This window comes from Puma concolor, chromosome B1 (assembly GCF_028749965.1).
Source record: "Puma concolor isolate L17-30 chromosome B1, mPumCon1.1.hap2, whole genome shotgun sequence".
In the NCBI taxonomy this organism is placed as follows: Eukaryota; Metazoa; Chordata; class Mammalia; order Carnivora; family Felidae; genus Puma; species Puma concolor.
The window spans coordinates 9,745,853-9,771,918 of NC_141670.1; positions in this window are offsets into that span (position 1 = coordinate 9,745,853).

Here is a 26,066-nt window from a genome sequence, read left to right on the forward strand (position 1 = left end):
CCACCTTCTACAGCTTTTTTCTGCATTGAGGTAGTTTCCTTTCAGAATTCTGAGAACACATACTACATTCTTGATGTCCAGAGTCTCCTCAATTTTAACTCCTAAAAGCTAATAATTTGTAGTAATGAAGGGTTCTTCACTTTGGCCAAGTACACCCAGATAGTCTCTCCATCAGGCTATTCAAGATAGCCTTCTGCAACAGAAACCCTGACACTTCGGATGCTGGGTACTAGTGATATGATTTTGATCACATTTCCACACTTGCTTTGCCCTAACCTCAGACCTCCAGACAGGTTCTCTGAACTATGGGCAAAATATGCCTTGCGCTCATTCTTTTGCTTCTCTGAGTTGCTATCTTCCTACGTTACTTTGGACTATTGATAGTTGTCACTATTGTTTTTCAAGGAAATCCTGACCATCTCTTATCCTGGTTTATTATCAGGGAGTCCACTTAAGCCTTCATTGTATGAATTCCATCCTGTTAAGCTTTGAGAACTGAAATTATAGATCCTGTCATGGATCCCAAAGGCTTTTAGCCACATTTTCTTTCCAGCATGCTAGGTGATCTTTGACTTCCACAGGAGTGGCTTTCATTCTCAAACTGTCTACTATTTTTTAATGTTACTTAATGAACATAAAGTGAAAGAACACGATTCCTATCAACTCAAGAAATTAAGTATCACAAGTACGATTTATTTATTTTACGTTTTTATTTATTTTTGAGACGGAGAGAGAGAGCACGAACGGGGAAGGGTCAGAGAGAGAGGGAGACACAGAATCTGAAACAGGCTCCAGGCTCTGAGCTGTCAGCACAGAGCCCGATGCGGGGCTCGAACTCACGGACTGCGAGATCATGACCTGAGCCAAAGTCGGATGCCCAACCAACTGAGCCACGCAGGTGCCCTTCACAAGTACGATTTAAATACCTCCCATGTACCTCTACTTTCCAAATCAGATTAACATTCTGCCTATACAAAGCCAGGGTCCTCAATTTGTTTTATGCAGTGCCCATACACAACTTCTCTACTCTTACAATTTATATATATTTACTTGAATGTTAAGTAGCCTTGGTTTCTAAAATTTTATATTTAACATAAATGGTATCGCATGCTGCAAATACCACTTTCAATCGACACATTTGGTGGTGATTCAGCTTTGAAGATCCTTGAAGATTTATTTGGGTTGAGATTCTGTCCTTTTGGACAATTTAGGTTTCCATCTACCCAAGGTCCCTCTGTGCTAACCTCTAAGGATAAATGTTTTTAGAAGTTTGAGCCCTCCGTCTACATAAAGGCAATCTTGATCATATGTTCTCAAGACAGTTTCCCCTCCCCACCTCCACTCAAGATAGAATCAGAAGAACCTTCCTACCAGTCTCATCTTGCCAGATCAAAGTATTTTTCTTAGTTAGACGTTCCCAGTCACGATGCCATCATGCTAAATGGGTTACAGGCCAGCACCAACAACCACACCTGACTACACCAGTGCAATGTTGTCAGTTTTTGTTAGGCTACAGGATGGGGAAAAAAAGGTGAAAAATCCTTGCTTTAAATGGCCCAAGTTATGCATATAAAGCTCATTCCCAACTTAATACTCTGTCTAGAATCCAAGCCTCATCTCTCATTTCATACACAGTCATTTAAAATGCAAGCCTTTTGGTTACTAAGATAGGCAGAGGCTCCCCTGTATGTATAGCTGTAGCTGACAGCCCTTGTTTCCAGTTCCCACACTCAGTTTTCTTACACAGCAACCCTGCATGTTTTGTTAGGATGTGGAAGCCAAGCTTATAGACACCGCAACTACCATGCTTCTAGAAAAAGAGCTCTATGTTTTGTTGTTTTTTTTTTTTTTTTTATATTTCCTTTGATAATTGCTCAGGTATCTTAAGCTATTAGATTTCCTTTAAGTTGAGTACGTCTACTTTAATTTTTTTTAGACCTATTTTTTTTGAGACAGAGCATGACCAGGGGAGGGGCAGACAAAGAGGGAGACACAGAATCCAAAGCAGGCTCCGGGATTTCAGCACAGAGTTTGACGCAGGGCTTGTACCACAAGATCTGGACCTAAGACGAAGTCAGATGCTTAACAGACTGAGTCACCCAGGTGCCCCATGAACATGGCTATTTCAAGGGGCTCTTGTTGCCCATTAAAGCTTGCAAGGTAGAACACAAAACTGAAGTAGGATTATGACAACTATTTGTGATTTTAAGTGTGCTACTGTGCTTATCTTAGTTTATTCAATTCCATAATATGTAAGTTATAAGGTGTAGATATAAGCAATGGAGTAAGAGGAGCAAAAAGTTCTCTGAATATGCTACAAGAGACACTGGATATTTTAGGTTTCTCTTCCCAATTGCCAAGAGAAGTCGTGTTATCATTTGGTAATAAGTTGATCTCTCATCATCGGTCAGTTGGTCTAAAAGCATTCTCCTTAGAAAGTGGAAGCTACTCTTGCCTTGAAAGTTGTCCACCAGCACAAATGCAAAATTGGCTCCTGCTTATTTTAATGAGGATTAATAATCACCACCACTGTCAATACTGAGTATCCAGATCAACAAGACTGCTACCTATGAGCACTCACTTCCAGATGTACCAACATGAATTCCATGCAAAGGGAAACTATGAAATATCCCATCATGAACCTCAATCTTTACAGAAAAATTGCATTATAGAGAAGAATGAAATTAGACAAGGAGCAAGTTGTAGAATGATGGTTGAAGTCAAGAAGGGCAAGACTGCCATGTTATTAGTGATACAGCCTATGTGTGACTCCAGAGTAGGCACGGTGTGGCACTTGGTGAAGCAAGTGAAAGCCTAGAAAGAGAGGGGACCACATAGAAAAGTAATCATTTCCATAAACCTGGTGCCTCTGCATTAGAGCTGCTATCTTGTCAAGGACACCGAAAAATGAAGAATTATATCCACCGTACTAGCTGTCTTCGAAAATAGTAAATCTTAAACCTGATTTAGGTGTTAAAGCTTTCACAAGGAAGCCTGCAAACTAAAAATAGATCTGTGTCTATCCTTAGACAAATGGCCATCTGTTTCAATTGCTTTACATTTATAGCAAATCTTGAAATTGAGTACTGTGGATCTTCCAACTTACTCCCAAATTGTTTTGGTTATTCTAGCTAATTTCTATTACCTCATTTTCAAATCAGTTTGTCAATTTCTCCAAAGAAAATACTGCTGGCCTATGGATATAGATTTTACTGAATCTAGAGATCAATTCAAGGAGAATTGAAAATTTTAAGATATTGGCTTTTGGCCTATGAATACGGCATCTCTTCATTTATACCTTATTCTCTTAGCAATATTTCATTGTACAACTCTTGAGCATATTCTTAAATGTACCCCTAAGCACTTTGTCATTTGATGATAAATAGCATTTTTTATTTCAATTTCCAGTGGTTTGCTGATACCATGGAGATTTCCATACTGACCTTCTATTGCAGTCTTTTTACTTTCACTAGCAATGCTGTGTGTGTGTGTGTGTATGGATTTTGTTCTCAAGAGATCATGTCACTTGCAAATGGGTACAATTTCTTTCCAATGTCAATGCATTTGTCTTTCTGTTTTCTCTATTTCAAAAGCTAGGGCCTTTGGGACAATGCCAATATAAGCAGGAAGAGGAAAAGCTTTGCTTTTTTCTTACAAGGAGGGCAATGAGATTTTTCCTAACAAGTAGAATGCAAACTTAAGATTTTTCCATGTAAGTCCTTTACCATGTTGAAGGTTTTTCCTTCTAATCCCATCTTGACAATTTCATCAAGGATGACTGAATTTTGACACCTGTTACCTCCACATTTACGAAGATGAGTCACATTGATTTTCAAACAAGCCAAATTTGCACTCTTGGGATAAACCTCATTTGGTTTTTATTTGTATTTATTTTTTTGTCTTTACATTGTTGGCTTTGATTTGCTAAAACACCTATGTTTTTGACAGGAATTGTTCTGTAGCTTCCCTTTCTTGGGCAGCCTCAAGTCTCTTTTTAGTATCTGGGTAATGGTGCACTCCAAAAAGGAGTTGGAATGGGTTCTAATGGACTGTATGTGCACCTATGCTTATAGAGTTGATGTTACTCCTTTCACTGTGGAACCCACCTACTCAGAAGTGCTTTCGTGGCTAGGTCTGTGATAAAATGCCGACAGGTTACGGAGTTGGTCTTAGAGAAACACTAGCTTCATGCCTCTCTGCAAATTTGCGCCTTCCACAGAAGTTTTTACTACATTGGTACACATTTGTGTATACTGCTCTTTATTAAACACATGGATTAGCAAACTTTCTATAGAGTGCCAGATAATTTTATGCTTTGTGCACCCTACTTCTTCCCCGACTATTCAACTCTGCTACGGCAGTGCAGAACCACTGACAGGCAACGTGAAAATGGAATGGCTGTGCTCCAGTAGAATTGTGGACAACAAGCAGCAGGCTGGATCTCGCCCAAGTGCTGTAGTTTGCCTTTTAGAACTTTTAAATATCAATAGCAACTCTGATGATATTGGCACTTGCTTCTATTGATCTTCTCCAAGGACCAGTTTTTGTGCATTTACTCTTTTTAGTTCTTGATTTGTGTTTTCATTATTTGTTATTTCCTTCTTTTCATCTAGTGTTTGGCTCAGTCTTTCATGCTTTCGTTTCTTATAGTTATTTAGAGAGAGAGAGAGCGCACGAGTGCGCGAGTGAGCACAGGAGCAAAGGGCAGAACAAGAGGAGAGGAGAGGCAGAGAGAGAGAGACAGAGACAGAAAGAAACAACAAAGCAGGACTTGGGCTCAGAAACACTACGATCATGACCTGGGCTCAAGTTGGATGCTTCATGGCTGAACCACCCACGTGCCCTACCAACGAATCTTTTACAACTATCCTAGATTATTTCCCACCACTTGGTGTTATTATGATTATTTTGTACTCTTGATTTCTAGTTTAATTCCAGGATGTTCAGGGAGCATACTCATTTTTTTTTGCTTCTTTTGAAATTTAGACTTCTATTATGGCTCAATACATTTTTACTACCAGTTTTATTCACATGTAGATGATGCACAGTGTTACATTACTTTCAAGTAATAGGAGCTAGCTTGGTAAATGTTCTGTGGGCCTTTTAAAAAGAAGTATTTTCTGCCATTTGGCAGCTTATTCCATAAGCGTGATAGAGGTAGAGTTACTAGGTTTTCCCCCATTCCCCCTCCACATTTTTTCAGGTTCATTGTCTCCATGTGAATTGCACAGTGAATTCCTCACTTCCAACAGTTGTCTGGTTGTTTATACTTCTATTAGGTGTTCTCCTCAGGCTTATTTCATGCATATACAGTTAGGTTTTGTTTTTTTTTTTCTTTTAACCTTCGTTGCAACTGAAGATTTTATTAAGTGATGCTGCTTATCCTTTGTATTATTTCTTCATAAATCTGTGTTATCTTCATCTGGTCAAAGTATTACTTAATCCCTTGTTACAGTATTCTAGTTTTCATATTTAACCCATCAACTGTCTTTGTTTATAATATCATCATGTGGGATAGAGGATACAATTTTTTTTTTAATCTAAGGTGACAATCTTAGAGCATTAGGTCATTTGAGTTTAATATAACTGATATAGAGGTCTTTACAACTGTCTCTCCCTCCCTCTCCACCCACCCCCCCCCCCACACACACCATTTGTTACCAGTGTCCTACCTTTACCTTCTTGTACACAAGGGAGTTAAAATTATTTTAAAATGATTTTAAAATTTTATTAGATGAGCTGTACTTGTTTACTGTTTGTGTAGGTTTACAACATACATCTTAAAGTAATTACTGTGTATCTTATGTACCTTGCATACACACAGCAATAGCCTTACAACTGTGTAGTTCTATTCCCCCACTCCATTTTATTTTGCCCTTGCAGAACTACTAAGCCTACGGTTGCTAATTTTAAGGTTCACATGTTGAGCCATTTTAACACCTAACAAGACAAGTGCCTCTTTTGCCACTTTCATCAGAGTACTAGATGTCCCAGCCAGAGCAGTTAAACATACACACCACCACCACCACCACCACCACCACCACCACCACAATCATCCAAGTAAATTACCTGTTCAGAGCTTTTTAGGTCTAGGTTTCTATCATCTGTAAAGATTACATATGCCAAAAACCAAGTTCCCTTTTAGAAATCAATCAAGTGCTAGACAAAAAAAAAGGAAAAAAAGTGCTATTTCTATATAGTAACAGTCTGAAAAGCAAATGGCAAACACCATCCCATTTATACTATTAAAAACAATGCTTAGGTGTAACTTAGCCAAGGAGGCAAAAAGACAACAAAATCTGTTCAAAGACAGTAAGAATTACAGATAGAAAGGCATCTTCTATTCATGGATTGCAAGCATATTACTGAAATGTCAGTATTACCCAAAGTGACCAAGTGATTCAACGCAAGGTCTGTCAAAATCCCAATGACATTTGACAAGCAAATATATATCTAACAACTGATGTGGAATATCAAGGGAGCCTGAAGAATGCCAACCATCTTATTCATCAACAAAACTGATAGTCTCACATTTCCTGATGGCATAACTTGCTACAAAGCTCCAGTTAAACCCACAACTACGGTAATCAACACAGTTTGGTACTATCATAAAGAAATGTGCAAAGAGGTTTAATAGAGAGCCACCAAATAAAACTTAATATATGGTCAAATGATCTGACAAGTTTTATTTTTCAACAAATGATGGGAAAACTGGATAGCCACATGCAAAAAAAAAAAAAAAATAGAAGTTGAACCCTTACTTTATACCATGTAGAAGCATTAACTTAAAATGGAACTAAGACCTCAATTTAAGAGCCACAACCATACAACTCTTTAGGAGAAAATACAGGGAAAAAGCTTTAAGACTTATTTTTTACTGATTTTTTGTATAGGATCAGAAGCAAATTCAACAATATGCAGACTGAACATTAGATTTTTTGTTCAATGCGCACTAGCAACATAGTCAAAAGGTAACCTATGTAATGGAACAAAATATTTTTATGTTACCTGTCTGATAGTTTACATGTTCTTAATATTCATTCCCTGTAACTCAAACCAAAAAAAGAACTGATGTAAAAATGGACAAATTAGGCATTCTTCCTTAATAGATACACAAAAGACTATTATGTGAAGAGATGTTCAACATCAATCAATAGGGTAATCAAAGTCACAACCACACTGAGATACAAACTCACATCTATTATCATCATTAGGATCTATTATGATCATTACTACCAAAACAGAAAACTTAATATGGTCAAGAACATAGAAAAATTCTAACCTTTGTGCATGATTGACGACAATGTACAATGGTGAAGTCCTTGAGAAAAATATGGCAGTTGCTCCAAAGTTTTGTAGAAACACCATATCACCCACTAGTTCAACTTCTGAATATATACCCACCCAAAAAAACCCCAGAAAGCAGAGGCTTTAATTTTTGTTTGTACATCCTTATTTGTAATAGCATTATTCTCAATAACAAAAAGGTAGAAGCAAACCAGGTATCCAATGACAGGTGAATGGATAAGTAGATGTGGTATACACAGAAGGGAATATTCCTGACTTACAATGGCAAATTCTGCAGGTTAGGACTTCGCTGAAACTCGAAGATCTAATGCTAATGGATGTAAGCCAGTAACAGAAGTATAAATGTTCTATGACCCCACTTATGGGAGTACTAGTGTAAATTCAAAGGGATAGAAAGCCTACCAGTGGTTGCCAGGAACTGAGGTGTCAAGGATCAACATAGCCAGACATTCGTTAATGTGGTATAACAGATTTTGCTCAGCCAACTTCTGACCCGAGGGGCAAGAGTGGGTTCCATTCGAGGTATGAAAATGAGAGGAGAGTCATAGAGGGAGGAGAAGGGAGGGAGCGATACAGGTTATTCAGTAGAGCAAGAGAAGTCAACAAGCCCACAAGACTGGTCAACATCAATGTGATTAGGCCAGTTCTGTTACCTGGACACCAGGATTCCATCCTCCCAGGGATTAAGAAGGTTAAAGGATTCAATCCTTCCAGGGATTAAGAAGGTCTCCCAAAGATTTCATTTCAAAATAAATCCTCTCATGTCTTCAAGACATAGCCTCTGAGTTTTAAAAGATACCTACTCAAAATGTTCAGCCTTTTTCAGTAAAAGCTCTAAGAAGGTCAGGGAAATTCATCAGTTGTTGGCTAGAAGCAGTAGTAAAGTTGCTGGCAACACTGAGCTTTCTCAGGCAGACATTTTGTTGGAGATGCAGTGTTGGGGAGGAGGGAGGGTGGGGATCATCCTGGGGACACAGCATTACGTTTCCAGAAGCCATGGTAGAGTTAGGTCAGGTCTTAGATGGAATTCTACTAAAGGTTTTGCTGTTCTCAGGGCAAGTGAACCGAGGAATGGAACTTTCTCTTGGATAGATTACAGAGTTAGCCCCACAATAAGCCTCAATGCAATTAACAGGACTAAAATCCTATCATTCATCTTTTCCAATCACAAGGATACCAAACAAGGAATGCATCACAAGAAACACAAAAACAAAAACAAAGACAGAAACAAAACTAGGCAACAAACATGTGGAGGCTAGACAACAGGCTATTAAACCAGTACATCAATGACTAATAAAAAAAATACATGGAGACTATGGTAAAGAGGTCATTAATACTGACTTACGTATGTATGCTTCCTAGTGTTTCAGTTTTATGAACACTGAAGGTCCTATTGTATGAGGTATTTTTTCTTTCTCACCTCAGAGGTTATGACTTTGTAGAGTTCACGCCTGTTGATTTATCTTTTTCCCCTAAAATAATCATTTCATTGGAGTTCTAGGCTTGCTTAGTGTACAATTATAGATAGGCACTTTTTCAGTAAATCAAAGAAATCTCAGTTATTCTTTCCTTTAAATATTTTTCTGCAAAGTCTGCTGTCCTTCTCCCTTTTGCTTCTCTGTCTCTAATTTTTTCTGGCTGGTTTAAACAATTTATTGGGGTGGGGGCACCTGGGTGGCTCAGTCAGTTGAGCATCTGACTTCAGCTCAGGTCATGATCTCACAGCTTTTGAGTTCCAGCCCCTTGTCGGGCTCTGTGCTGCAAGATCAAAGCCTGGAGCCTGCTAAGGTTCTGTGTCTCATTCTCTCTGAGCCCGTCCCCGAGTTGTGCTCTCTCTCCCTCTCCCCCTCCCCCTCCCTGTCTCAATAAATTAATTAAAAAAATAATGTATTGGGGTGCCTGCATGGCTCAGTTGGTTAAGCATCCAACTCTTGGTTTTGGCTCAGCTCATGATCTCACAGTGCCTGAGTTTGAGCCCTGCATCAGGCTCTGTTATGTGTTGACAGCTCAGAGCCTGCTTGGGATTCTCTCTCTCCCTCTCTGCCCCTCCCCTACTCATGCAAGTCTGTCCCTCTCAAAAATGAATAAACTTTAAAAAAAAAGAATTATATTATCTGTAACTTGGAGAGGTTCTGTTTAATAACCCCATTTTTCCATCTGTGGATTTACAGTTATCCTCATTTACCCAGTTTTCAACCATTAATTCAATCTTCTTTTCTCTGGGAAACTAATTTCACATATTTGAAACGGTGGTTCCAATTTCACAGTGAGAAATTACAGTACCTTGCAATAAGGTGCTAGTGGATGTAATAAGAAGTGACTTAACCTAAGAGGCCTGACTTTAGGGGCAGAATTTTTTCCTGGAGTTAAATATTTAGAACCAGTTTTGTTTGCAGACAGTATGGAATAGGGGAATAGGTTTGGAAAGGCCAGGATCACCTGGAATAAGGGTAGTTAAAAACGAAAATGTCCACAGAAAAAACCTTCTGAGAATCCAACATATGAACAGGTAAATTTAGAAAATATGAGCTTCTAGAGAGAAGAATGCTATCTTGGAAAACAAGTTATATAATAATTTCAAAAAGGGTTAGTGAAAAGTCAGATAAGAACTAGGACAAGATCAGTGTATTTGAAAAGATGAAGGTCACTACCACTGACAGGGATTTCAACAGAGGTGGGAATAAGGCCATTTCAGAGGGATTAAGAAAAAAGGAGAAAAGGTACCAACAGTACTGCTGCTAATTCACGTAACAAGTTTTGTTACCAGAATGAATGACTATAGTTAAGGGGAATGTAGCCAAGTAAAATGTTTGTGCATATCTGTCCCACTTTCATTCCTTGTACTGTTAGATTTTCAGACTTAGTATAGTCTTGTTTTCATTCAAAAGCTTGTATTTTGTACAATTTATATAGATAAGATTTAATGAATTTTTTTAACTTAATATTTTTTTCATTGTGTAGCATAGGTATTGCTTTTCATAATTTAGGTTTTCTCCACTCACTTGCTATTACAAATACAAGTGCAGTGAATATCTACCTGTATGTCATTTTGTCAACAAATTAATGATTTTACATACAGATTTGAAGTAGCTGCATTAGGTTTTATTTTTTATTCAATAGTGCCATTTTTTCCATCAAGTGTCTACAGTAATTTTCACCTCTACCACTAATATAGGACAGTACATTCCCGTTATCCTCACTATCACTGTTATTATCAGACTTGGATTTTTGCCAATGAACCTTTTTTTTTTTTTTCCCAAATTTCAGTTGCTAAATAGGTGGTTATCTTGAGAATTGTTCCATATGCACTGGCCATTTTTATTTTCCTCACAGTGAACTCCTATTAGATCCTTCATTCACCTTTGAGGGGTTCTTCTTTTTATGAGAAGATAAAATTGGGGCCCGAGGTTTTAAGTACTTTGATAATATTCAGTTATAAGGTAACTGAGGCAGCCGTTCTGTAGATCGGGCTTCAGCTGAGCCAGGAAGGTCATGTTGAAAATCAAGCCCCCTAAGGCTCAGCTAGCCAAAATTTGTTTTAATTGAGAGATAGAACAGCCTAGGAGAAGGCTAGAGCCTGTTTTGTAGATCCCATTAGGAAAAACACGATGGTTAGCAGGCCAGCCTGAAGATTACAACCACCTGGGGAGAAAGAAGCTCCAATGCGCAGTCAGGCCACACCCCCAAATCAATTAAACCAATCTCTGATGGGAAGAATAAGGTTCCAGTAGGTTGTAAAAGCTCTCCTACTGATTTCTGTCAACCTGCAAATCAAGTTCAGATACTGTTCTAGGTGACGATTCCTAGTGTTTTGAAGGCTTGTGGTCTCGTCTTTCAAGAAGGTACACGTTCCAATTTGATTTTACACTGTTTTTCCAAGCTATCAAATCCTTATGTCCTCCCATTGCTATTTAATACCACTGAATTTTCTTCAGGAGAAAACTGTCAAATTCATAGTACCTTGAAACAAGTACTTCGAGACTTTCTATCTACCTTCACTTGAAAACAAAGAAATGTTTCAAAAGATTATTTCCTCCATCCTTCTTACATGAGGAACAAAAAAACTCCAAGTGGTTTAAAATACAGTATTTTTCTCTGTAAACCATAGGTTAGCAATTATAACCATTGCAAAAGCCTGTTTTAGAATTGAATGTTTCATTATCACTAAAGTAATTCAACCTGCAGAATTCATCTCCAAATCATTAGTCTGAAAACATTCAGCTCTTTCAAATAATTTGCAAGGCAGAAAAAAAAAATACATATACTACGAACCAGTGAACAGCTCCTTCTAAAAGACAGTTGTAACTGTAAATAACTTTCACTGTCCACGATGATGTGGAGGGTGTTAATTTTAATTTTACTTCTCAAGTGGCCTCTAAGTATAAACGTGCTTATGAGATTGGAGGAAAACAATCCCTTCCCTTCCGCTCTATTTCTAGCTGCAGTGAAAACACAGAACTGTATCCCAGTAGAAGTGATGACTTAGCCCTGTGTCATTCTGTGCCTAGCTCAGCAAGACCCTGTAACCAACAGCAGGTGTTTGAAAAAATGAATAGTCAGTGTCTCTGTTACACTGCCAGCGATCTGATAGTTGGGAAGATAGAGGCCTTTCCCTTTCCAACTATAGGGTGGAAGAGTGGGAGAATATATGGTCACTGAAGCTCAAAGAGATCTAGGAATAAGGGACCATAAGAGTGAACAGCCTCAGAGAAATTGGACGAGGAAGGGAGTCTTAGGTTCAAGGCGACTCTAGGGACTCCTGCAGAGAATCTATAGATCTTCACTACCGTCATATAACACACCCCCCCCCCCAACAGATTCCCACGGCTGCTGCCACAAACTTCCACAAAGTCTCTTAAAACAACAAAAAATGAATTAACTTACCAGCCGAAGTCTAAAGTGAAGATGTATGACAGGGTCACACACCCCTGGATCTAGAGATTGCCTGCCTTTCTCAATTTGTGACTCTGACTTCATATCACGGGAAACCCCCCAAACCCAGCATCAGACCCCTGAGTAGTGCTCTGCGCTGCCTGCCTCCCTTTTATAAGGACCTGGGATTACATTGACCCACCTGGACAATCTAGGCCAATCTCCCCATCTGAAGACTCTTAACTTAATCACACCTGCCAGCTTCCCTTGACTGTGTATTCACAGATTTCGGGATTTGGGTGGCCATTGGTATGCCTACCATGATTTTCATTACAAAGTTACACTTAGTGGGATTTCTCTGTTTGAAATCAACTCGGGGTTTACACAAGGAAGACAGGACATGGAGACCTTCTGGTGACTCCGAACAGCAGCTGAGATGGAGGCGTAGCATTGATTTGTGCATTTTCTCACAAAACATGAGTGAGAGAGAACAGCGATTAAGAAGGATGGAACTAAAGAGCTTACTTTTATGGTCGCAGTCAGAAATCCATACATACGTTTGTGTAACACTTTCCATATGCCAACCACTGCGGTAGGCACGTTTTTTTAGGCACATGACACACGCCACCTCGTTTGACACTTCCCTGGGTGTCCTCAGTGACCAGAGCCACGTGTCATCCCTGCTGCATGTGAAGCCTCAGCCCCGATGCTGCAGGAGCAGGAGGAACCCTGGGAGGAGCCCCACCGCACTTGACACAGAAAACCTGTGCTCCTGCTCCAGCCCATCTGCCAGGCAGGCTGTGGGGAAAATAGTTACTCATCTTCCTCCTTCATTGCTCTGAGTCTCAAAGGAAGAAACTGTTTGCTTCTTCTAGAAGATTTGAGTACAGCAATCATCCAGGTCAACTTCTTACTCAGGAGCATTTCCTAACACAGGTTTTTCCTGAAAAAGCTTGTCTCCTATCACTGATGACTTAGACCTTTTAGCGTCTTTAAGTCCCCTCCTCCGGGAAACTGCCTTGGCCACCCTATGTGACTCTGATAGTTCTTTTGGTTGTTGGTTTTATTTATTTGTTTATTTCAACACACTTCATTGAAATATAATTGATATAAAGGGCTTCCATGAAAGAGCACATTTCAGTAAGTCTTGATAAAGGTATACACTGATGGGAACACCACCCAAATCAAGATACAGAATATTTCCATCACTTCAAAAATTCCTTCCTGCACCTTCCCAGTCTATCCTCCTCCAGCCCTAGACCCAGGCAGTGCTCACCTGTTTTCTTTCAGGGTAGACTGTATGAGGCTTTTCTTGAGTTTAATGCGAATAGAATCATACAGTACATACCCTGTTAGGCTTGGCTTCTTTCACTCAGTTTAATGTTTTTTGACATCCATGTCGTGGCATTCTTCAGTAATTACTTCATTTGTAGTGCTGAGTCATGGTCATCCACAGTTGTATTTTCAAGAATTAGGGTACATTAATGCGAAGGGTATACTGGACTTCATAGCATTGGCTCTGAAGAAAAAAAAAAAGCTTGTTATAAACTTACAACATTTTACCCATAGAATCTAGCAAAAAAAATGTGCGTTTATATAAAGCATTTTGTAATCTAGATAATTGTCTTATTAAAATTGCATAAGCTCCATGGCACCTGGGTGGGTCATTCAGTTGAGTGTCCAACTTTTGATTTCAGCTCAGGTCATGATCTCATGGTTGTGACATGGAGCCCCCAGTAGGGTTCTGAGCTGAGTGTGAAGCCTGCTTAAGATTCTGTCTTTCCATTTGTCCCTCTTCCCTAGTCACGTGGTTTCTCTTTCTCTCAAAAACAAAATGCATAAGCTTTTTAGCTAGTCTGTTATAGAATCCTGTATAGTAACATGACTCCTGTCAAGCAAAGGATAGTTTTAACAATTGATTAGCTTGAGTTTCCTTTGGTGTTTTCATTTGGTACTTTTAAAATAAGATTAAAATGGTGTATCTTGTGATATTTGCAGGGCCATTACAGTACACTGTAACTATAATTTAAGGATTATAAAACATGTAACATTTATTCCAAGATCAGTTGTGTAAATACATATTCAGATATTTAATCATTTGCTTATACTGGAAATGACAATTTAATGGGTTGAGATGTGCCTGATATTATTTGTTGATACTCAGCGTATTTCACACCATCCTACACTCTGCTGTGTGCAAGGCATCAATCCATCAATCCTGAAAACTCCACTTGCAAGTCTTTCTTGCCGGGAAGATTGTGGACAGACACTGTGGCTTTAGGAAGGCAGAAGAGATCATTCTCAAGGGGCAACTGCAGTCAGGTATATGGGTATCAGCAACTTCCTGAGTTGGGATTATCCCATAGATTTTGGATGCCCTGTTGAGACTGCACTACGGTAGTAAAATCAGTTAAGACCACAGAGAGTTAGTTCCCTATACTCTCTGAACCTTCATATTTTTTCACTTCTCAATTTTTTCCAATGATTTTGTTAGCCTCCCATTTCCTGCATTGAAAGCATTACTGTTAGTAGAAAGCAGCAAAGTTACAGCATCCTAACATCTAAAGAGAAAAAACAAAACAAAAAGATAATCTGCAAAAGTTTAGCTTTCCTTTAACTCATGAAGTAGCTTGTAGGTCATAACATAATCAAGACAACTGAGAACCAAAGTGTGACAAGTCCCCATAGAAGAGGCAGAAAAAGAAAGTTCTGCCATTGGAAGAGAGGAAATGGTTGCTACCATGGAAATGGGTAAGAAGAAATCAGCTAAACTTGTAAAGGATGAACATGGTGAGCATGTTAGTTTAGAATCTCACCTGGGAGTCCTACACACAAAAAAGATTTCTCACGGAAATTTCTTCCCTGTGATTCTGTGTCATTTGCTTACTTAAAAGATTTAGATTAGGACAGAGGACCACAGCAAGCTCTCTCCACCCTAGGAGCAATATTGGGTGAGTATTAAAAGCAAAACTTAGGGGTGCCTGGGTGGCTCAATCGGTTAAGTGTCTGACTTCAACTCAAGTCGTCATCTCATGGTTTGTGGGTTTGAGCCCTGCATTGGGCTCTGCGCTGACAGTGAAGAATCTGCTTCAGCTTCTCTCTCTTTCTCCTTCTTTCTCTGCCTCTCCCCTGCTCATGCTCAAAATAAGTAAATAAACCTAAAGAAAATGGTGTTAAAAAAAAAAAAAGCAAAACGTATCTATCATTGGGGGATGGGTAGACAACCTTTCTTCCTACCTTTAGGAACAAGGTACAGATCCACTGGTCCTGTTGGAAAGGTAGAAGCAAAAGCAAAATCAAAACTAAAAACAAACAAACAAACACACAAACACCTTGTATAACCCAAGATCCTGCAATAGTACAAAGAAAAGTTCTGCTAAAATCCAGGGAGGAACAGGAAACCCTCTCTTGGCTGATTTGCAGCAGATACATGGCAGAATCTGGCAGCAGTTTGACAGATGAGGAAAAGGCGTAAATGCTCAGAAGATCTCACCCCTTAACTTGGGTAAGAAAGTCCGGCCTAAGATAGAAGTTGGACAAGAAACCCTCCTGCCTCCACCATAAGCCCACACTAAGTAATAAAGTATAGCAGTGTACCATGAGAGGAGAGACAAGAGCACGAGAGAAATTGCTTCTATGATGCCATATATAGGAACTGATCAAAGTTGAATGTGGAGCAGGGACAGTGGGAAAAACTCTAGCACCCTAAGCTCACTAAGGACAAGATAACAATGACCCAACACTGGGAGGGCATGTGGAACACTGAGGCTTTTCTCCCAACAACAAAACCCAAACCCAGCCCAAGGAACTGACTAGATCGACTCATCACACCATTAGTCTGACAAAAGTGGATCCATCATTTCTAGTCATAAATACTAATTACCTCATTTTCTACTATTTTTTTACATGATACTTGGCATTCAATAAAAAAATGATAAGCCACAAAATACAGTTAGGTGGGGTGAGGTTGCGGGCATTGCCAAGAGATCAATTAGTCAATAGAACCAGCTGCAAAAATGACTCAAATGCAGATTGCAGCTAGGACGTGTACAGTAACTATGTTAAATGTTTTTAAACGTAGTAGAAAAGATACACAGCATGCATGGACAGATGGGAAATTCCACAGGGGAATTAAAACAAAAAACAAAAAGGAAAAAGGAAATATTAGAAATAAAAATCACAATATAAATCATGAATGCCTTCAACAAGATTATCCGATAACGAAACACAGCTGATGGGAAAATAGTGAACTTGAATATATGTCAAAAGAAATTATCTCAACTTGCAGTTTCATGAAGAGAGAAAGTTAAAAACAAAAACAAACAAAAAACAGAAAACAAAACACCGAACCTAAGTCAATCAAATTATCTAACTTACATGTAGTTGGAACTATAATCTCAAAAGGAAAAGAGAATGATCCATAAGAAATGTTTGGAAGAATAATGGTCAAGAATCCACCAAAATTAGTAAGGCAACAAAGTACATATTCCAAATTTTTAGAGACATCCAAGCAGGATTTTAAAAAAATAATAAAATTCAAAAATACACCTAGATACATAAGAGTCAGTCTACTGAAAACAAAGATAGAGAAAAAATCTGGAGGGGAGCAAAAGAAACATCAACACTAAAAACAGAGGAAAAAAGGTGGGAAATTCGAGTCGATTTCTCATCAGAATCTCTGTAAGCCAGAAGAAGAGAAGAAGATTTGCAACTGCTGAGAAAAAGAAACTGTCGACCTAAAATTAAGGTAAAATAAAGACTTTCAGGCAAACTAACGTTGAAAGGATTCAGTATCAGGAGTCTTTCATTATCAGGAGTGTTAGAAGAAGTTCTTCAGGCAAGAGAACGTACCACAGAATGTACCACATGCCTGACCCTATTCTAATCCCTGGAAAGACAAAGTTCCCTTGTGGTCTATACTAAAATGGAAGCTTATGAAAAATAATAAATAGGGTTTTGGCACAGGTAAGTCCTGAACATATATTCATAATAGAAATACATGTAGCTTGATGAACTACAGTATCATCTCACAGCCCACCAAACTTACGGTTAGGATTTAAAAGTTCGGATGAACCAGTGGAACTTACCCTCTTTATCAAAATAGTCAACTGAATTGAAAGCCACATTTCTCAGGAAATGCCAATTTTAAAGCAACAAAGATTTGAGAGAAAAGAAAACAGTATGATTTCTGTTATATCTCTGTGTAACTTTTCTTTTTGCCTTTGCATAAGGCAAATGTATCTCAAAGAACGATAGTGCAACGTCAAGTAGCCAGGTGAGGACTCCAATTACACTGTCTTCCCTTTGCAGGTGCAAATTAGCCCAACCTCTGAGATAAAGCTATCTATTTGAAAAATGTGTTGTTTTTTATATGAAGCAAGAAAGATGTCGTTTTCTTTCACTTGGTATGAATAGAAGTATGTTCTTAGTCTTAACATTATGTCATCCTCATGACTGTCATAGACTAATCTTGACCATCTTGGTATCAGTTTGGACATGGCACTAGTTTATCCGATTGGTCACATACTGATTAGATCTGTTGATCAGAAGGAATGACTGTCTTATTCTATTTAGCAATTCTCTGGATTGTGAACAGTTACATAATACAGCATAGTGGACTTAGTGGAGAGGGCCCTTGTGGATGAATCTCAAGGCCTCCCTCCCCCCGCCCCCCAACACTTCAAAGTCACAATCATGACTGTCCAGCCAGTGTCGCCGCTTCTATGCAGATGCCCCCTGAGCCGTTAGTTTCCCAAGAAGATGGTTCGTTTTAGCCCTGTAAGGCATCCCCTGGGCTTGGTCATTTTTATGGGACTTCTGAAACAAAACTTTCTGATCTTATCACACATGTCACACTCATGACCAAAGAAAGAAGTGCCAGCCTCTTGTGGATTCCTGCTTAATGTCGTCCAGGGAGTGTCCACTGTTTACTGCATGACCACTAAGCACTGTGCCCTACTCTGTAGGAAACTGTGAAAGCCTTTTCTCCTTCTGAAGCATGTAAATAAACCGCTGTACAGATACGGGGCGGGGGCACTTTTTGTTACATTTGCACTTTGTATATTCATTAGACATTTATCACTTGTATATATGAAACAGAGACCTATTTATTTTTGCAAACCCTGGTTGCTGCATCTGTGACCCCTATGGGGGCTCTGCATTGGGGGGAAGTTGTCTCTGAGATGCCTCTAATTCTTTTACAAAGATTATTCGTGCGGGCTTTGTGCTTTGAAGCTCTTCAGGAGAAATGGGTCTGTGTTGTATATATGTTGGGTTGCTTTTGGGGGATGCGTATCGCTTTTTACAATCGCTTTTTACAATCGCTTTTTACGATCACTGTATAGAATGTTTTTATAGACTGAATGTCTTACTGTGATTGATTAAATGTCTTAAATGAAAAAAAATTTTTTTGACCCATTTACAACATGAACCATAAGGCCGCCAATTTCTGTGGGCCAACAACAAGAGCAAGTTGAGGATGCTGCAAACTACTAAGTCACTTGAGCTCTATGAACCAGATCGGTGATGCTCCAAGTGCCTGTGACAGATATGGTTGGCATGTGGAGCCTCTGGCAACATCTGATAAGACAAACACTGTAGATTGGGGAAAGCATGCTCTCTTTTACCCTCAAATATTCTACTTGGACAAGAACTTCTGGCTTAATGGTGCTCAGTGGTAGATGCGGAATGCTTGGCCCTGAGTCACTTGGTGAGCTTGTGGTCTGACCTGCCTATCAGAAAAGACATATAATCTGATCTATGAGGGCATAAAATTAAATATTCCATTACCAAGTATGAGGGTAATGTAAATATCATGCCTAAATCCTCTCTAAAAGCATAAAAATCTCCTAAACCATGGTTCAGACTCCTATATAGTATCTATCTACTATTCTTTTTTTTAAGTTTATTTTTTATTTTTTTAAAATTTATTTATTTTGAGAGACAGAGACAGAACATGAGTAGGGGAGGCAGAGAGAGAGACACACACAGAATCCCAAGCAGGCTTGAGCTGTAGGCACAGAGCCCAAGTTGGGCTCAAACCCACAAACTGTGAGATCATGACCTGAGCTGAAGTCGGATGCTTAACCGACTGAGCCACCCATGCGCCTATATTTATTTTGAGAGAGTGAGCACAAGTGAGCTAGGGAGGGGCAGAGAGAGTAGAGACAATCCCAAGCAGGGTCCATGCTGTCAGCCCAGAGCCTGACACAGGACTCGATCTCATGGACCACAAGATCATGACCTAATTACAAATCAAGAGTCAGACACTTAACCAACTGAGTCACCCAGTCACCCCTCTATTGTTCTATGACCACCTTTTTCTCAACCCAAACCAGTGAATCTATGTGGAATTCCCTATGACAGTAAAATGAGAAATTAAATAGTTGGGCCTTTATTTATGATTGCTTTGCATAATATTCTGACTCAGCCTAAAATGACACTGGTTGGTCACAGAGCCTCTCAAAGGGATGTCCCTCAATGACAATGAGAAAGTAAATACTCCCAGTTGAGAGACTTGAACTATAAATCTGTTCATCTACTTTGCCTACAAGAAAAGAGAGCTAAAATTTTGTAGCGACACTGATACGTTGGCTAACGACTTAGCTCATGGTCACAGACTTGGAAGGCATAACAATGGAGGAATGAGCACAAAATATATGAACTGATGTCCAGCATCGGAACCGTGTGTAAAAATCTTTAACGGAATTAAGATTGATCATCAAAGTGCATCTTCTACAGATCAAGCTCTCAGTGATCAGATAGACAAAAATGACCCATTCATTAGAGGTTAGTCTGCCTTCTTTTCCAACTGACCTGGCTCTCACTAAAGGGACACAAAAAATATAGCCAGGGCTGCTGGGAAAAACATGATTGTGCAGTGTTTGTCTTACCAAGGTTGATTTGGCTAACACTACTATTGCATATCTCATATGTCAACAACAGAAAATATTGTTGATTCCTTGATGTGGCATCATTCTCTGGAGGGAAAGAGCAGCCAACTGGTGGCAAATTAAGATTGATTACATTGGAATTCTTCCATCATGGCAGGAGCAGTAATCTATCCACAGTAAAATAGACACTTATTCTTAATATGTAACTGCATTCTCTATCTACATTAATTCTACCAACACCACATCTATATATTTATTAAATACCTTATTTTTTATCATAAAATTTCACTCAGCATTGCCTATGATCAGGGAGTTGATTTTTTAAATTTTATTTTAATTCCAGTATAGTTAATCTACAGTGTTATATTTGTTTTAGGTGTACAATATGGTGATTCAGCAATTCCATACACCACCCAGTGCTCATCACGACAGATGTCCTCCTTAATCCGCATCCCCTCTTCCACCCATCCTCCACCCACCTCCCCTCTGGTAACCATCATTTTGTTCTCCATACGTAAGAGTCTATTCTTGGTTCTCTCTCTCTCTTTCTCTCTCTTTTTCCTTTGCTGGTTTAAGGGAATTCATTTTTAATTATTTTTTTCTTGTGATGAGAACTTTAAGAACTTCTATAACAAAATAGTTATGGTAGTCACCTTAAGTGTATAAGATTCAGAGTTCTTACAGTTTTCCCGATCAGGAAAAAAAAAAAAAAAAAAAAAGGAGAAAGAGAGAGAGAGAGAGAGATGTTCTAAGTAAGACAGTGGAAAGGGAGAGTCCTGATTATAGTAATAGTGAAAAGAGTAATTGAAGAAAAAAAGCTTTATTCAAAACAAATAAAATTATGAATACAAGGATTAAGTTTTCTTAAGAATCAAATAAGTCCACTGTTACTCTAGATAGTAGAATTAAGAGATACAGGTTGTACAATAACTATGCGTACTGTGGAGATAATAGACAAGTGTAAACATTTCAGCAAAGAACTCAAAGATTAAAAAAAAAACTGATACTCCAAGTTTCAAAAAGAAACAACTAAAAATTTTCCACTGAAGATGTAATTACTAAAATTAAGGACTCAGGAGCCAACATAACAGGGAATGAGATTTAGCTGAAGAGAACATTAGTGAACTGGGACATAAATGAGAGAACTCTCAGGAATGAAGCACAGAAAGACAAAAGAATAAAAACCACAGAAGAAAGGATGAGACATTGAGGAAACATTAGAAGATGTAATATGTCTAACTATAAAAGCAAAGGAAAAGTATAACATATGGGGAGGCATCACTATCTAAATAGAAAATTACAGAGGCACTGGGCTGGCTCAGTTGGTAAAATATGCAATTTGATCTCAGGGTTTTAAGTTTGAGCCCCATGTTGGGTATAGAGATTACTTAAAAATAAAATATTTTCAACAATAGGCAAATTATGGAAAGAGCCTAAATGTCCATCAAGTGATGAATGGATAAAGAAGATGTGGTTTATATATCCAATGGAATACTACCTGGGAATGAGAAAAAATGAAATTCTGCCATTTGCAGCAACGTGGATGGAACTGGAAGGTATTATGCTAAGTGAAATAAGTCAGTCAGAGAAAGTCAGATATCATATATTTTCACTCATATGTGGAACTTGAGAAACTTAACAGAAGACCATGGGGGCAGGGAAGGGGAAATAATACATACAAACAGAGTAGGGAGGGAGGCAAACCATAGGAGACTCTTAAATACAGAGAACAAGCTGAGAGTGGGTGGGGGGTGGGGAAGAGGAGAAAGTGGGTGATGGGCACTGAGGAGGGCACTTGTTAGGGTGAGCACTGGGTGTTTTATGGAAACCAATTTAACAATAAATTATGTTAAAAAATAAAATCTTTAAAAAATAAACAGAAAATTACATATTGTGGTGTTTGAAATTATATACAGAATTAAATTAATGAAAAGAGCATAAAATGTTTAGGGTAACACTAAGAGTAAAACACCATAAAATTAGCACAGCAACAGGAAAAAAATGGAATGATGAACATGTCTCAAACAAGAAACAAGAAGGGAAATAAACAATAAAATATTGGAGACACATAGGAATAACATAATGATATCATATAATCAAAGCCCAATAAATAAGTAAATGGGCAATAAACCATGGGAAGGAAGATGCTTGACTGAGTAGTATTTCACTCTAGATAAATACCTATTTATTTATATGATGGGATAGCATTCATCCATAAAAATTAGAACTCAGAAACTGAGTGGAGAATGGAGGTTTGCAGGACTTGAGAGCTATTAGAAATGAATAGAAGCTGGTTGTTAGTACCCACTCTCAGACATAATATAAATAAGTTCTGGAAATCTAATATACAACACGGTGTATATAGTTAATAATACTGCACTGCATACTTTAAATTTGCTAAGAGAGTTTTTTCATGTCCTCAATCCAAAAAAATGGTAACTTGTGAGGTAATAAATGATTGTAGGAATCATTTCACAACGTATGTGCCTATCAAACCATCTCATTGTACACCTTAAACATATACGATTTTTATCAGTTATACCTCAATAAAACTCAAAATGATATTTTAAAAAAGGACAATGCTTGATAGTCTAAATGAAAAATGTACAAGCAATTCATACTTGCTTATAAGAGATACATCTGAAATATGAGCATGCAGAAAATGTAAAATAACAGGATGAAAAAATATGTAATATAAAAATCAAAGAAAATTGATGTGCCCATTTTAATAGAAGATAAACTTTAAAGCAAAATGCAACACTAGAAATAAGTAGGTCACCTTATGATGAGATAGAGTTTAGTTCATCGGAAATAACTATCATGACTAGCGAAGAACTGGCTAGCCTATCCCAGTCCAAGCTTCTGCCACAGAATCATCATCTAAATAAATGACATTGTTTTCAACTAGTAACTAGCGATGTGGTTTGATACACACAGATATAACTGAGAACGTTCTCAGAAAGAAAATCTGCAGAAACAAAAATTAGCAACATTTTAATGGCGAACATTGTTCTTTATTCCCCTTGAGTTCAGGAAGAAAATAAAGATGCCTGACTTCATTAGTCTTATTCATCATTGGACTAGATCTTTTACACATATCTAAACATGACCTGGGAGATGAAGGAAAAGAGACTGTGTGGGCACTTTCATTGTGGTTAGGGGTGGAAGCTGAATGAGGGTTCCCACACATCGGCAGGAGCTCATGTGGTTTGTATCTCCTACCAGTGTATCTAAGCAGGGAGCACCCCAGCTTTGTTTTCAGCTTGCCCAGGTGTGGTGCTGAAGCCAGAAAGGAGGGATGAGGCTGAAAAACTGTGGAAACATCAACATATACCCTCAAACTCTTTCTTATATTGTATTTCCTTTCCTCCATCTGTTGGGCACTGACAGTTTATAGGTCTTAGATCCAAAGAAGATATGATCCCACCAGGGAGCACAACAAAAGCTGTTCTGAATTACACGTTGAGGCCACCACATTTTCACTTGTGGTTTGGCAATCCGCAACAAACAGGGATCACAGTTGACTGGTTCTATTCATTAAGGGAGAATGGAATTGCTACCGCAAAATGGGGTCAACGAGAAGAATTTCTGGAATTCAGGTGATTCTCTGGTAGTACCTCTTAGTAATGCCCTTGTCCACTACTGCAAGTTAGTGAAAGACTACAACACCTCGAAATCAGTAAGATCGTTAATGTCCCCAAATCTCAATGACGATTTTATTCAATGTATGAAGTTAAGAACTGGATGGAGCTCCACCTGAGGGCAAAGACAAGAAATTGGTATCGGAAGAAAGAATTTATAAATACAAACTACAACCTTGTGACAAGTTGCAGAAGCTCATCCCCTTCCACTAATATTTTGGATGTGATAAATTGGTGGTTCTAGTCACTGTGTTATCGGCTATCAAAAGGGGATGATGGTTGAGCTAGAAGATGACATACATCACAGGAAAGTACAGAGACTTATAGGAAGTGTGGTTTTGTTCATGAATTTTGTCTCATCCATTGCAAGTACTAACCACGGTGCTGCAGGTGTGTCTGATCAACTCTGATCTGGCAGAGGTCAGCAGCCCAGGACTCAGGAACACCTTTCTGAACCCTTGTTGGAAGGTTCTCATATTTGCAATCACGTGCAGCTATTAGCTACAATGAGACGAAAACTTTCATGTATGCATCAAATGTGGCTGACACAGGGAGCAGAAAATTAAAACTCAAGGCAATGGTAGAAATGAGAATCTGTTTTTCTTTAAATCCTAAATGAAATTAAGTATCAAATTGGACATTTCTGTTATATAAATGATGATTTTCAAAGCTGTAAGAGAAAGACAAACTCTTCTTTAAAAAAGTGAACAAGCAATAGTTAGGATGGCTATCCCCCCATAAGTGTAGATTAAAAGAAAGAGGGAAGCTAACCACAAGAGACTCTTAATGATAGAGAACAAACTGAGGGTTGATGGAGGGAAGAGGGTGGAGGATGGGCCAGATGGGTGATGGGTATTAAGGGAGGTATTTGTTGGGATGAGCACTGGGTGTTATATGTAAGTGATGAATCACTAAATTCTACTCTTGAAATCAGTATTACACTACATGTTAACAAACTAGAATTTAAACAAAAATTTGAAGAAAAAAATCTTTATTATAATACTCAGCCTCACTGGGAATCAAAGGATTTAAATAAAAATGAGATATCTTTTTCTCTTAAAATTGTTCAGATTGTCAAATATTCTTTTAAAGTCCTTCTTTTATTACCAAATATATTTTGAAGCCAGCATCCTGGGACACTGCTGGAAGTATTAGTCAGGGTCCTAGTGGCAAACAGAGGGCATATTCAAATTTTTTGAGAACAGTTCAATGAAGTTCTATTTATTGTGGTCACAGTTAAGGAACCATAAGGGACCATCAGGAATGGTGAAACACACAAGGACCACCACCAGCAGAAAGCCATTACCTAACTGAAGCCTGAAAGGGTAGCAAGTGGGGTTAGAAGGGCATGGGTAAGTCAGGGCTGTAGAAGTGAAGATTCCCTTTAGAAGCTGTACATTTATACCCTGACATCACCAAGAAGGGAATCAATGAGTTTGCAGAAGACAGGGTAAGAGCCCCGATCTATCCCTCCCTTTCCATCTCTTGCTGGTGTCTCCCTTTGACTTATCCCAACTAGAACCAGGTGATACAGTCAAGTTCCTGGCAGTGAACTTCCCAGGACAGAAAACAGAGCAGAAAGCGGCAATGAATGGATCTTAGGGTCAGAAAGGAAAGGGAGGTTGGAGGAAGAAGTAAAGAGAAAATAATCAACTACCATAGGGTATAAATTATATCTCTCTACTCGATATGGCATTTTGAGTTAAGTTTCATGAAAACGTTCATATTCTTGATTTAATAATTTGTCTCTAGGAACTTATTTTAGGAATCCATCAGAGGAAAACACGATCATCATTGCATTGTTATTTATAACTGGAAAATAAAGAAATACATTGAATTTTTAGAATCATAGATTGGCTAAATAAGTTGTGATGTACCCATATGACGGAGTGATACGTAGCCATCGCAATCATGGTATAGGTGGAGGGCTGTGCCTCCATCACCCCTTTGTGCCTCACCATCCTGACTTCTATTTGAGAAAGTATCATTAATGCAACAATGGATCAAGGTTTAAATATCAAAACAATTATAGAATTTTTTTCTTAGGTACTCCTCTCTGAAAAAAATATGGGTGGTGGTACCTGGGTTAAAGGAATAGCAGTGTATATCAGAGTTGCTACTTACGGAAAAGAAGCAGAAACGCTCAGAGGGGAAGAGACCAGAGGAGATGCGGAACTTCCAAACCTTAATGAGTCTACTTTGTCACTGTTTAAAAAGCACTGGAGGAAACTGTGTAAAAGAATCAGCTGGACTTCAGACGTGCTCATGGTCAACTTTGCATAACAATGGGTCGTTTTTAGGTTAGAGTTCACCTGCATGCTTTTCTGACCACTATGGGTTAAATTAGCATTAC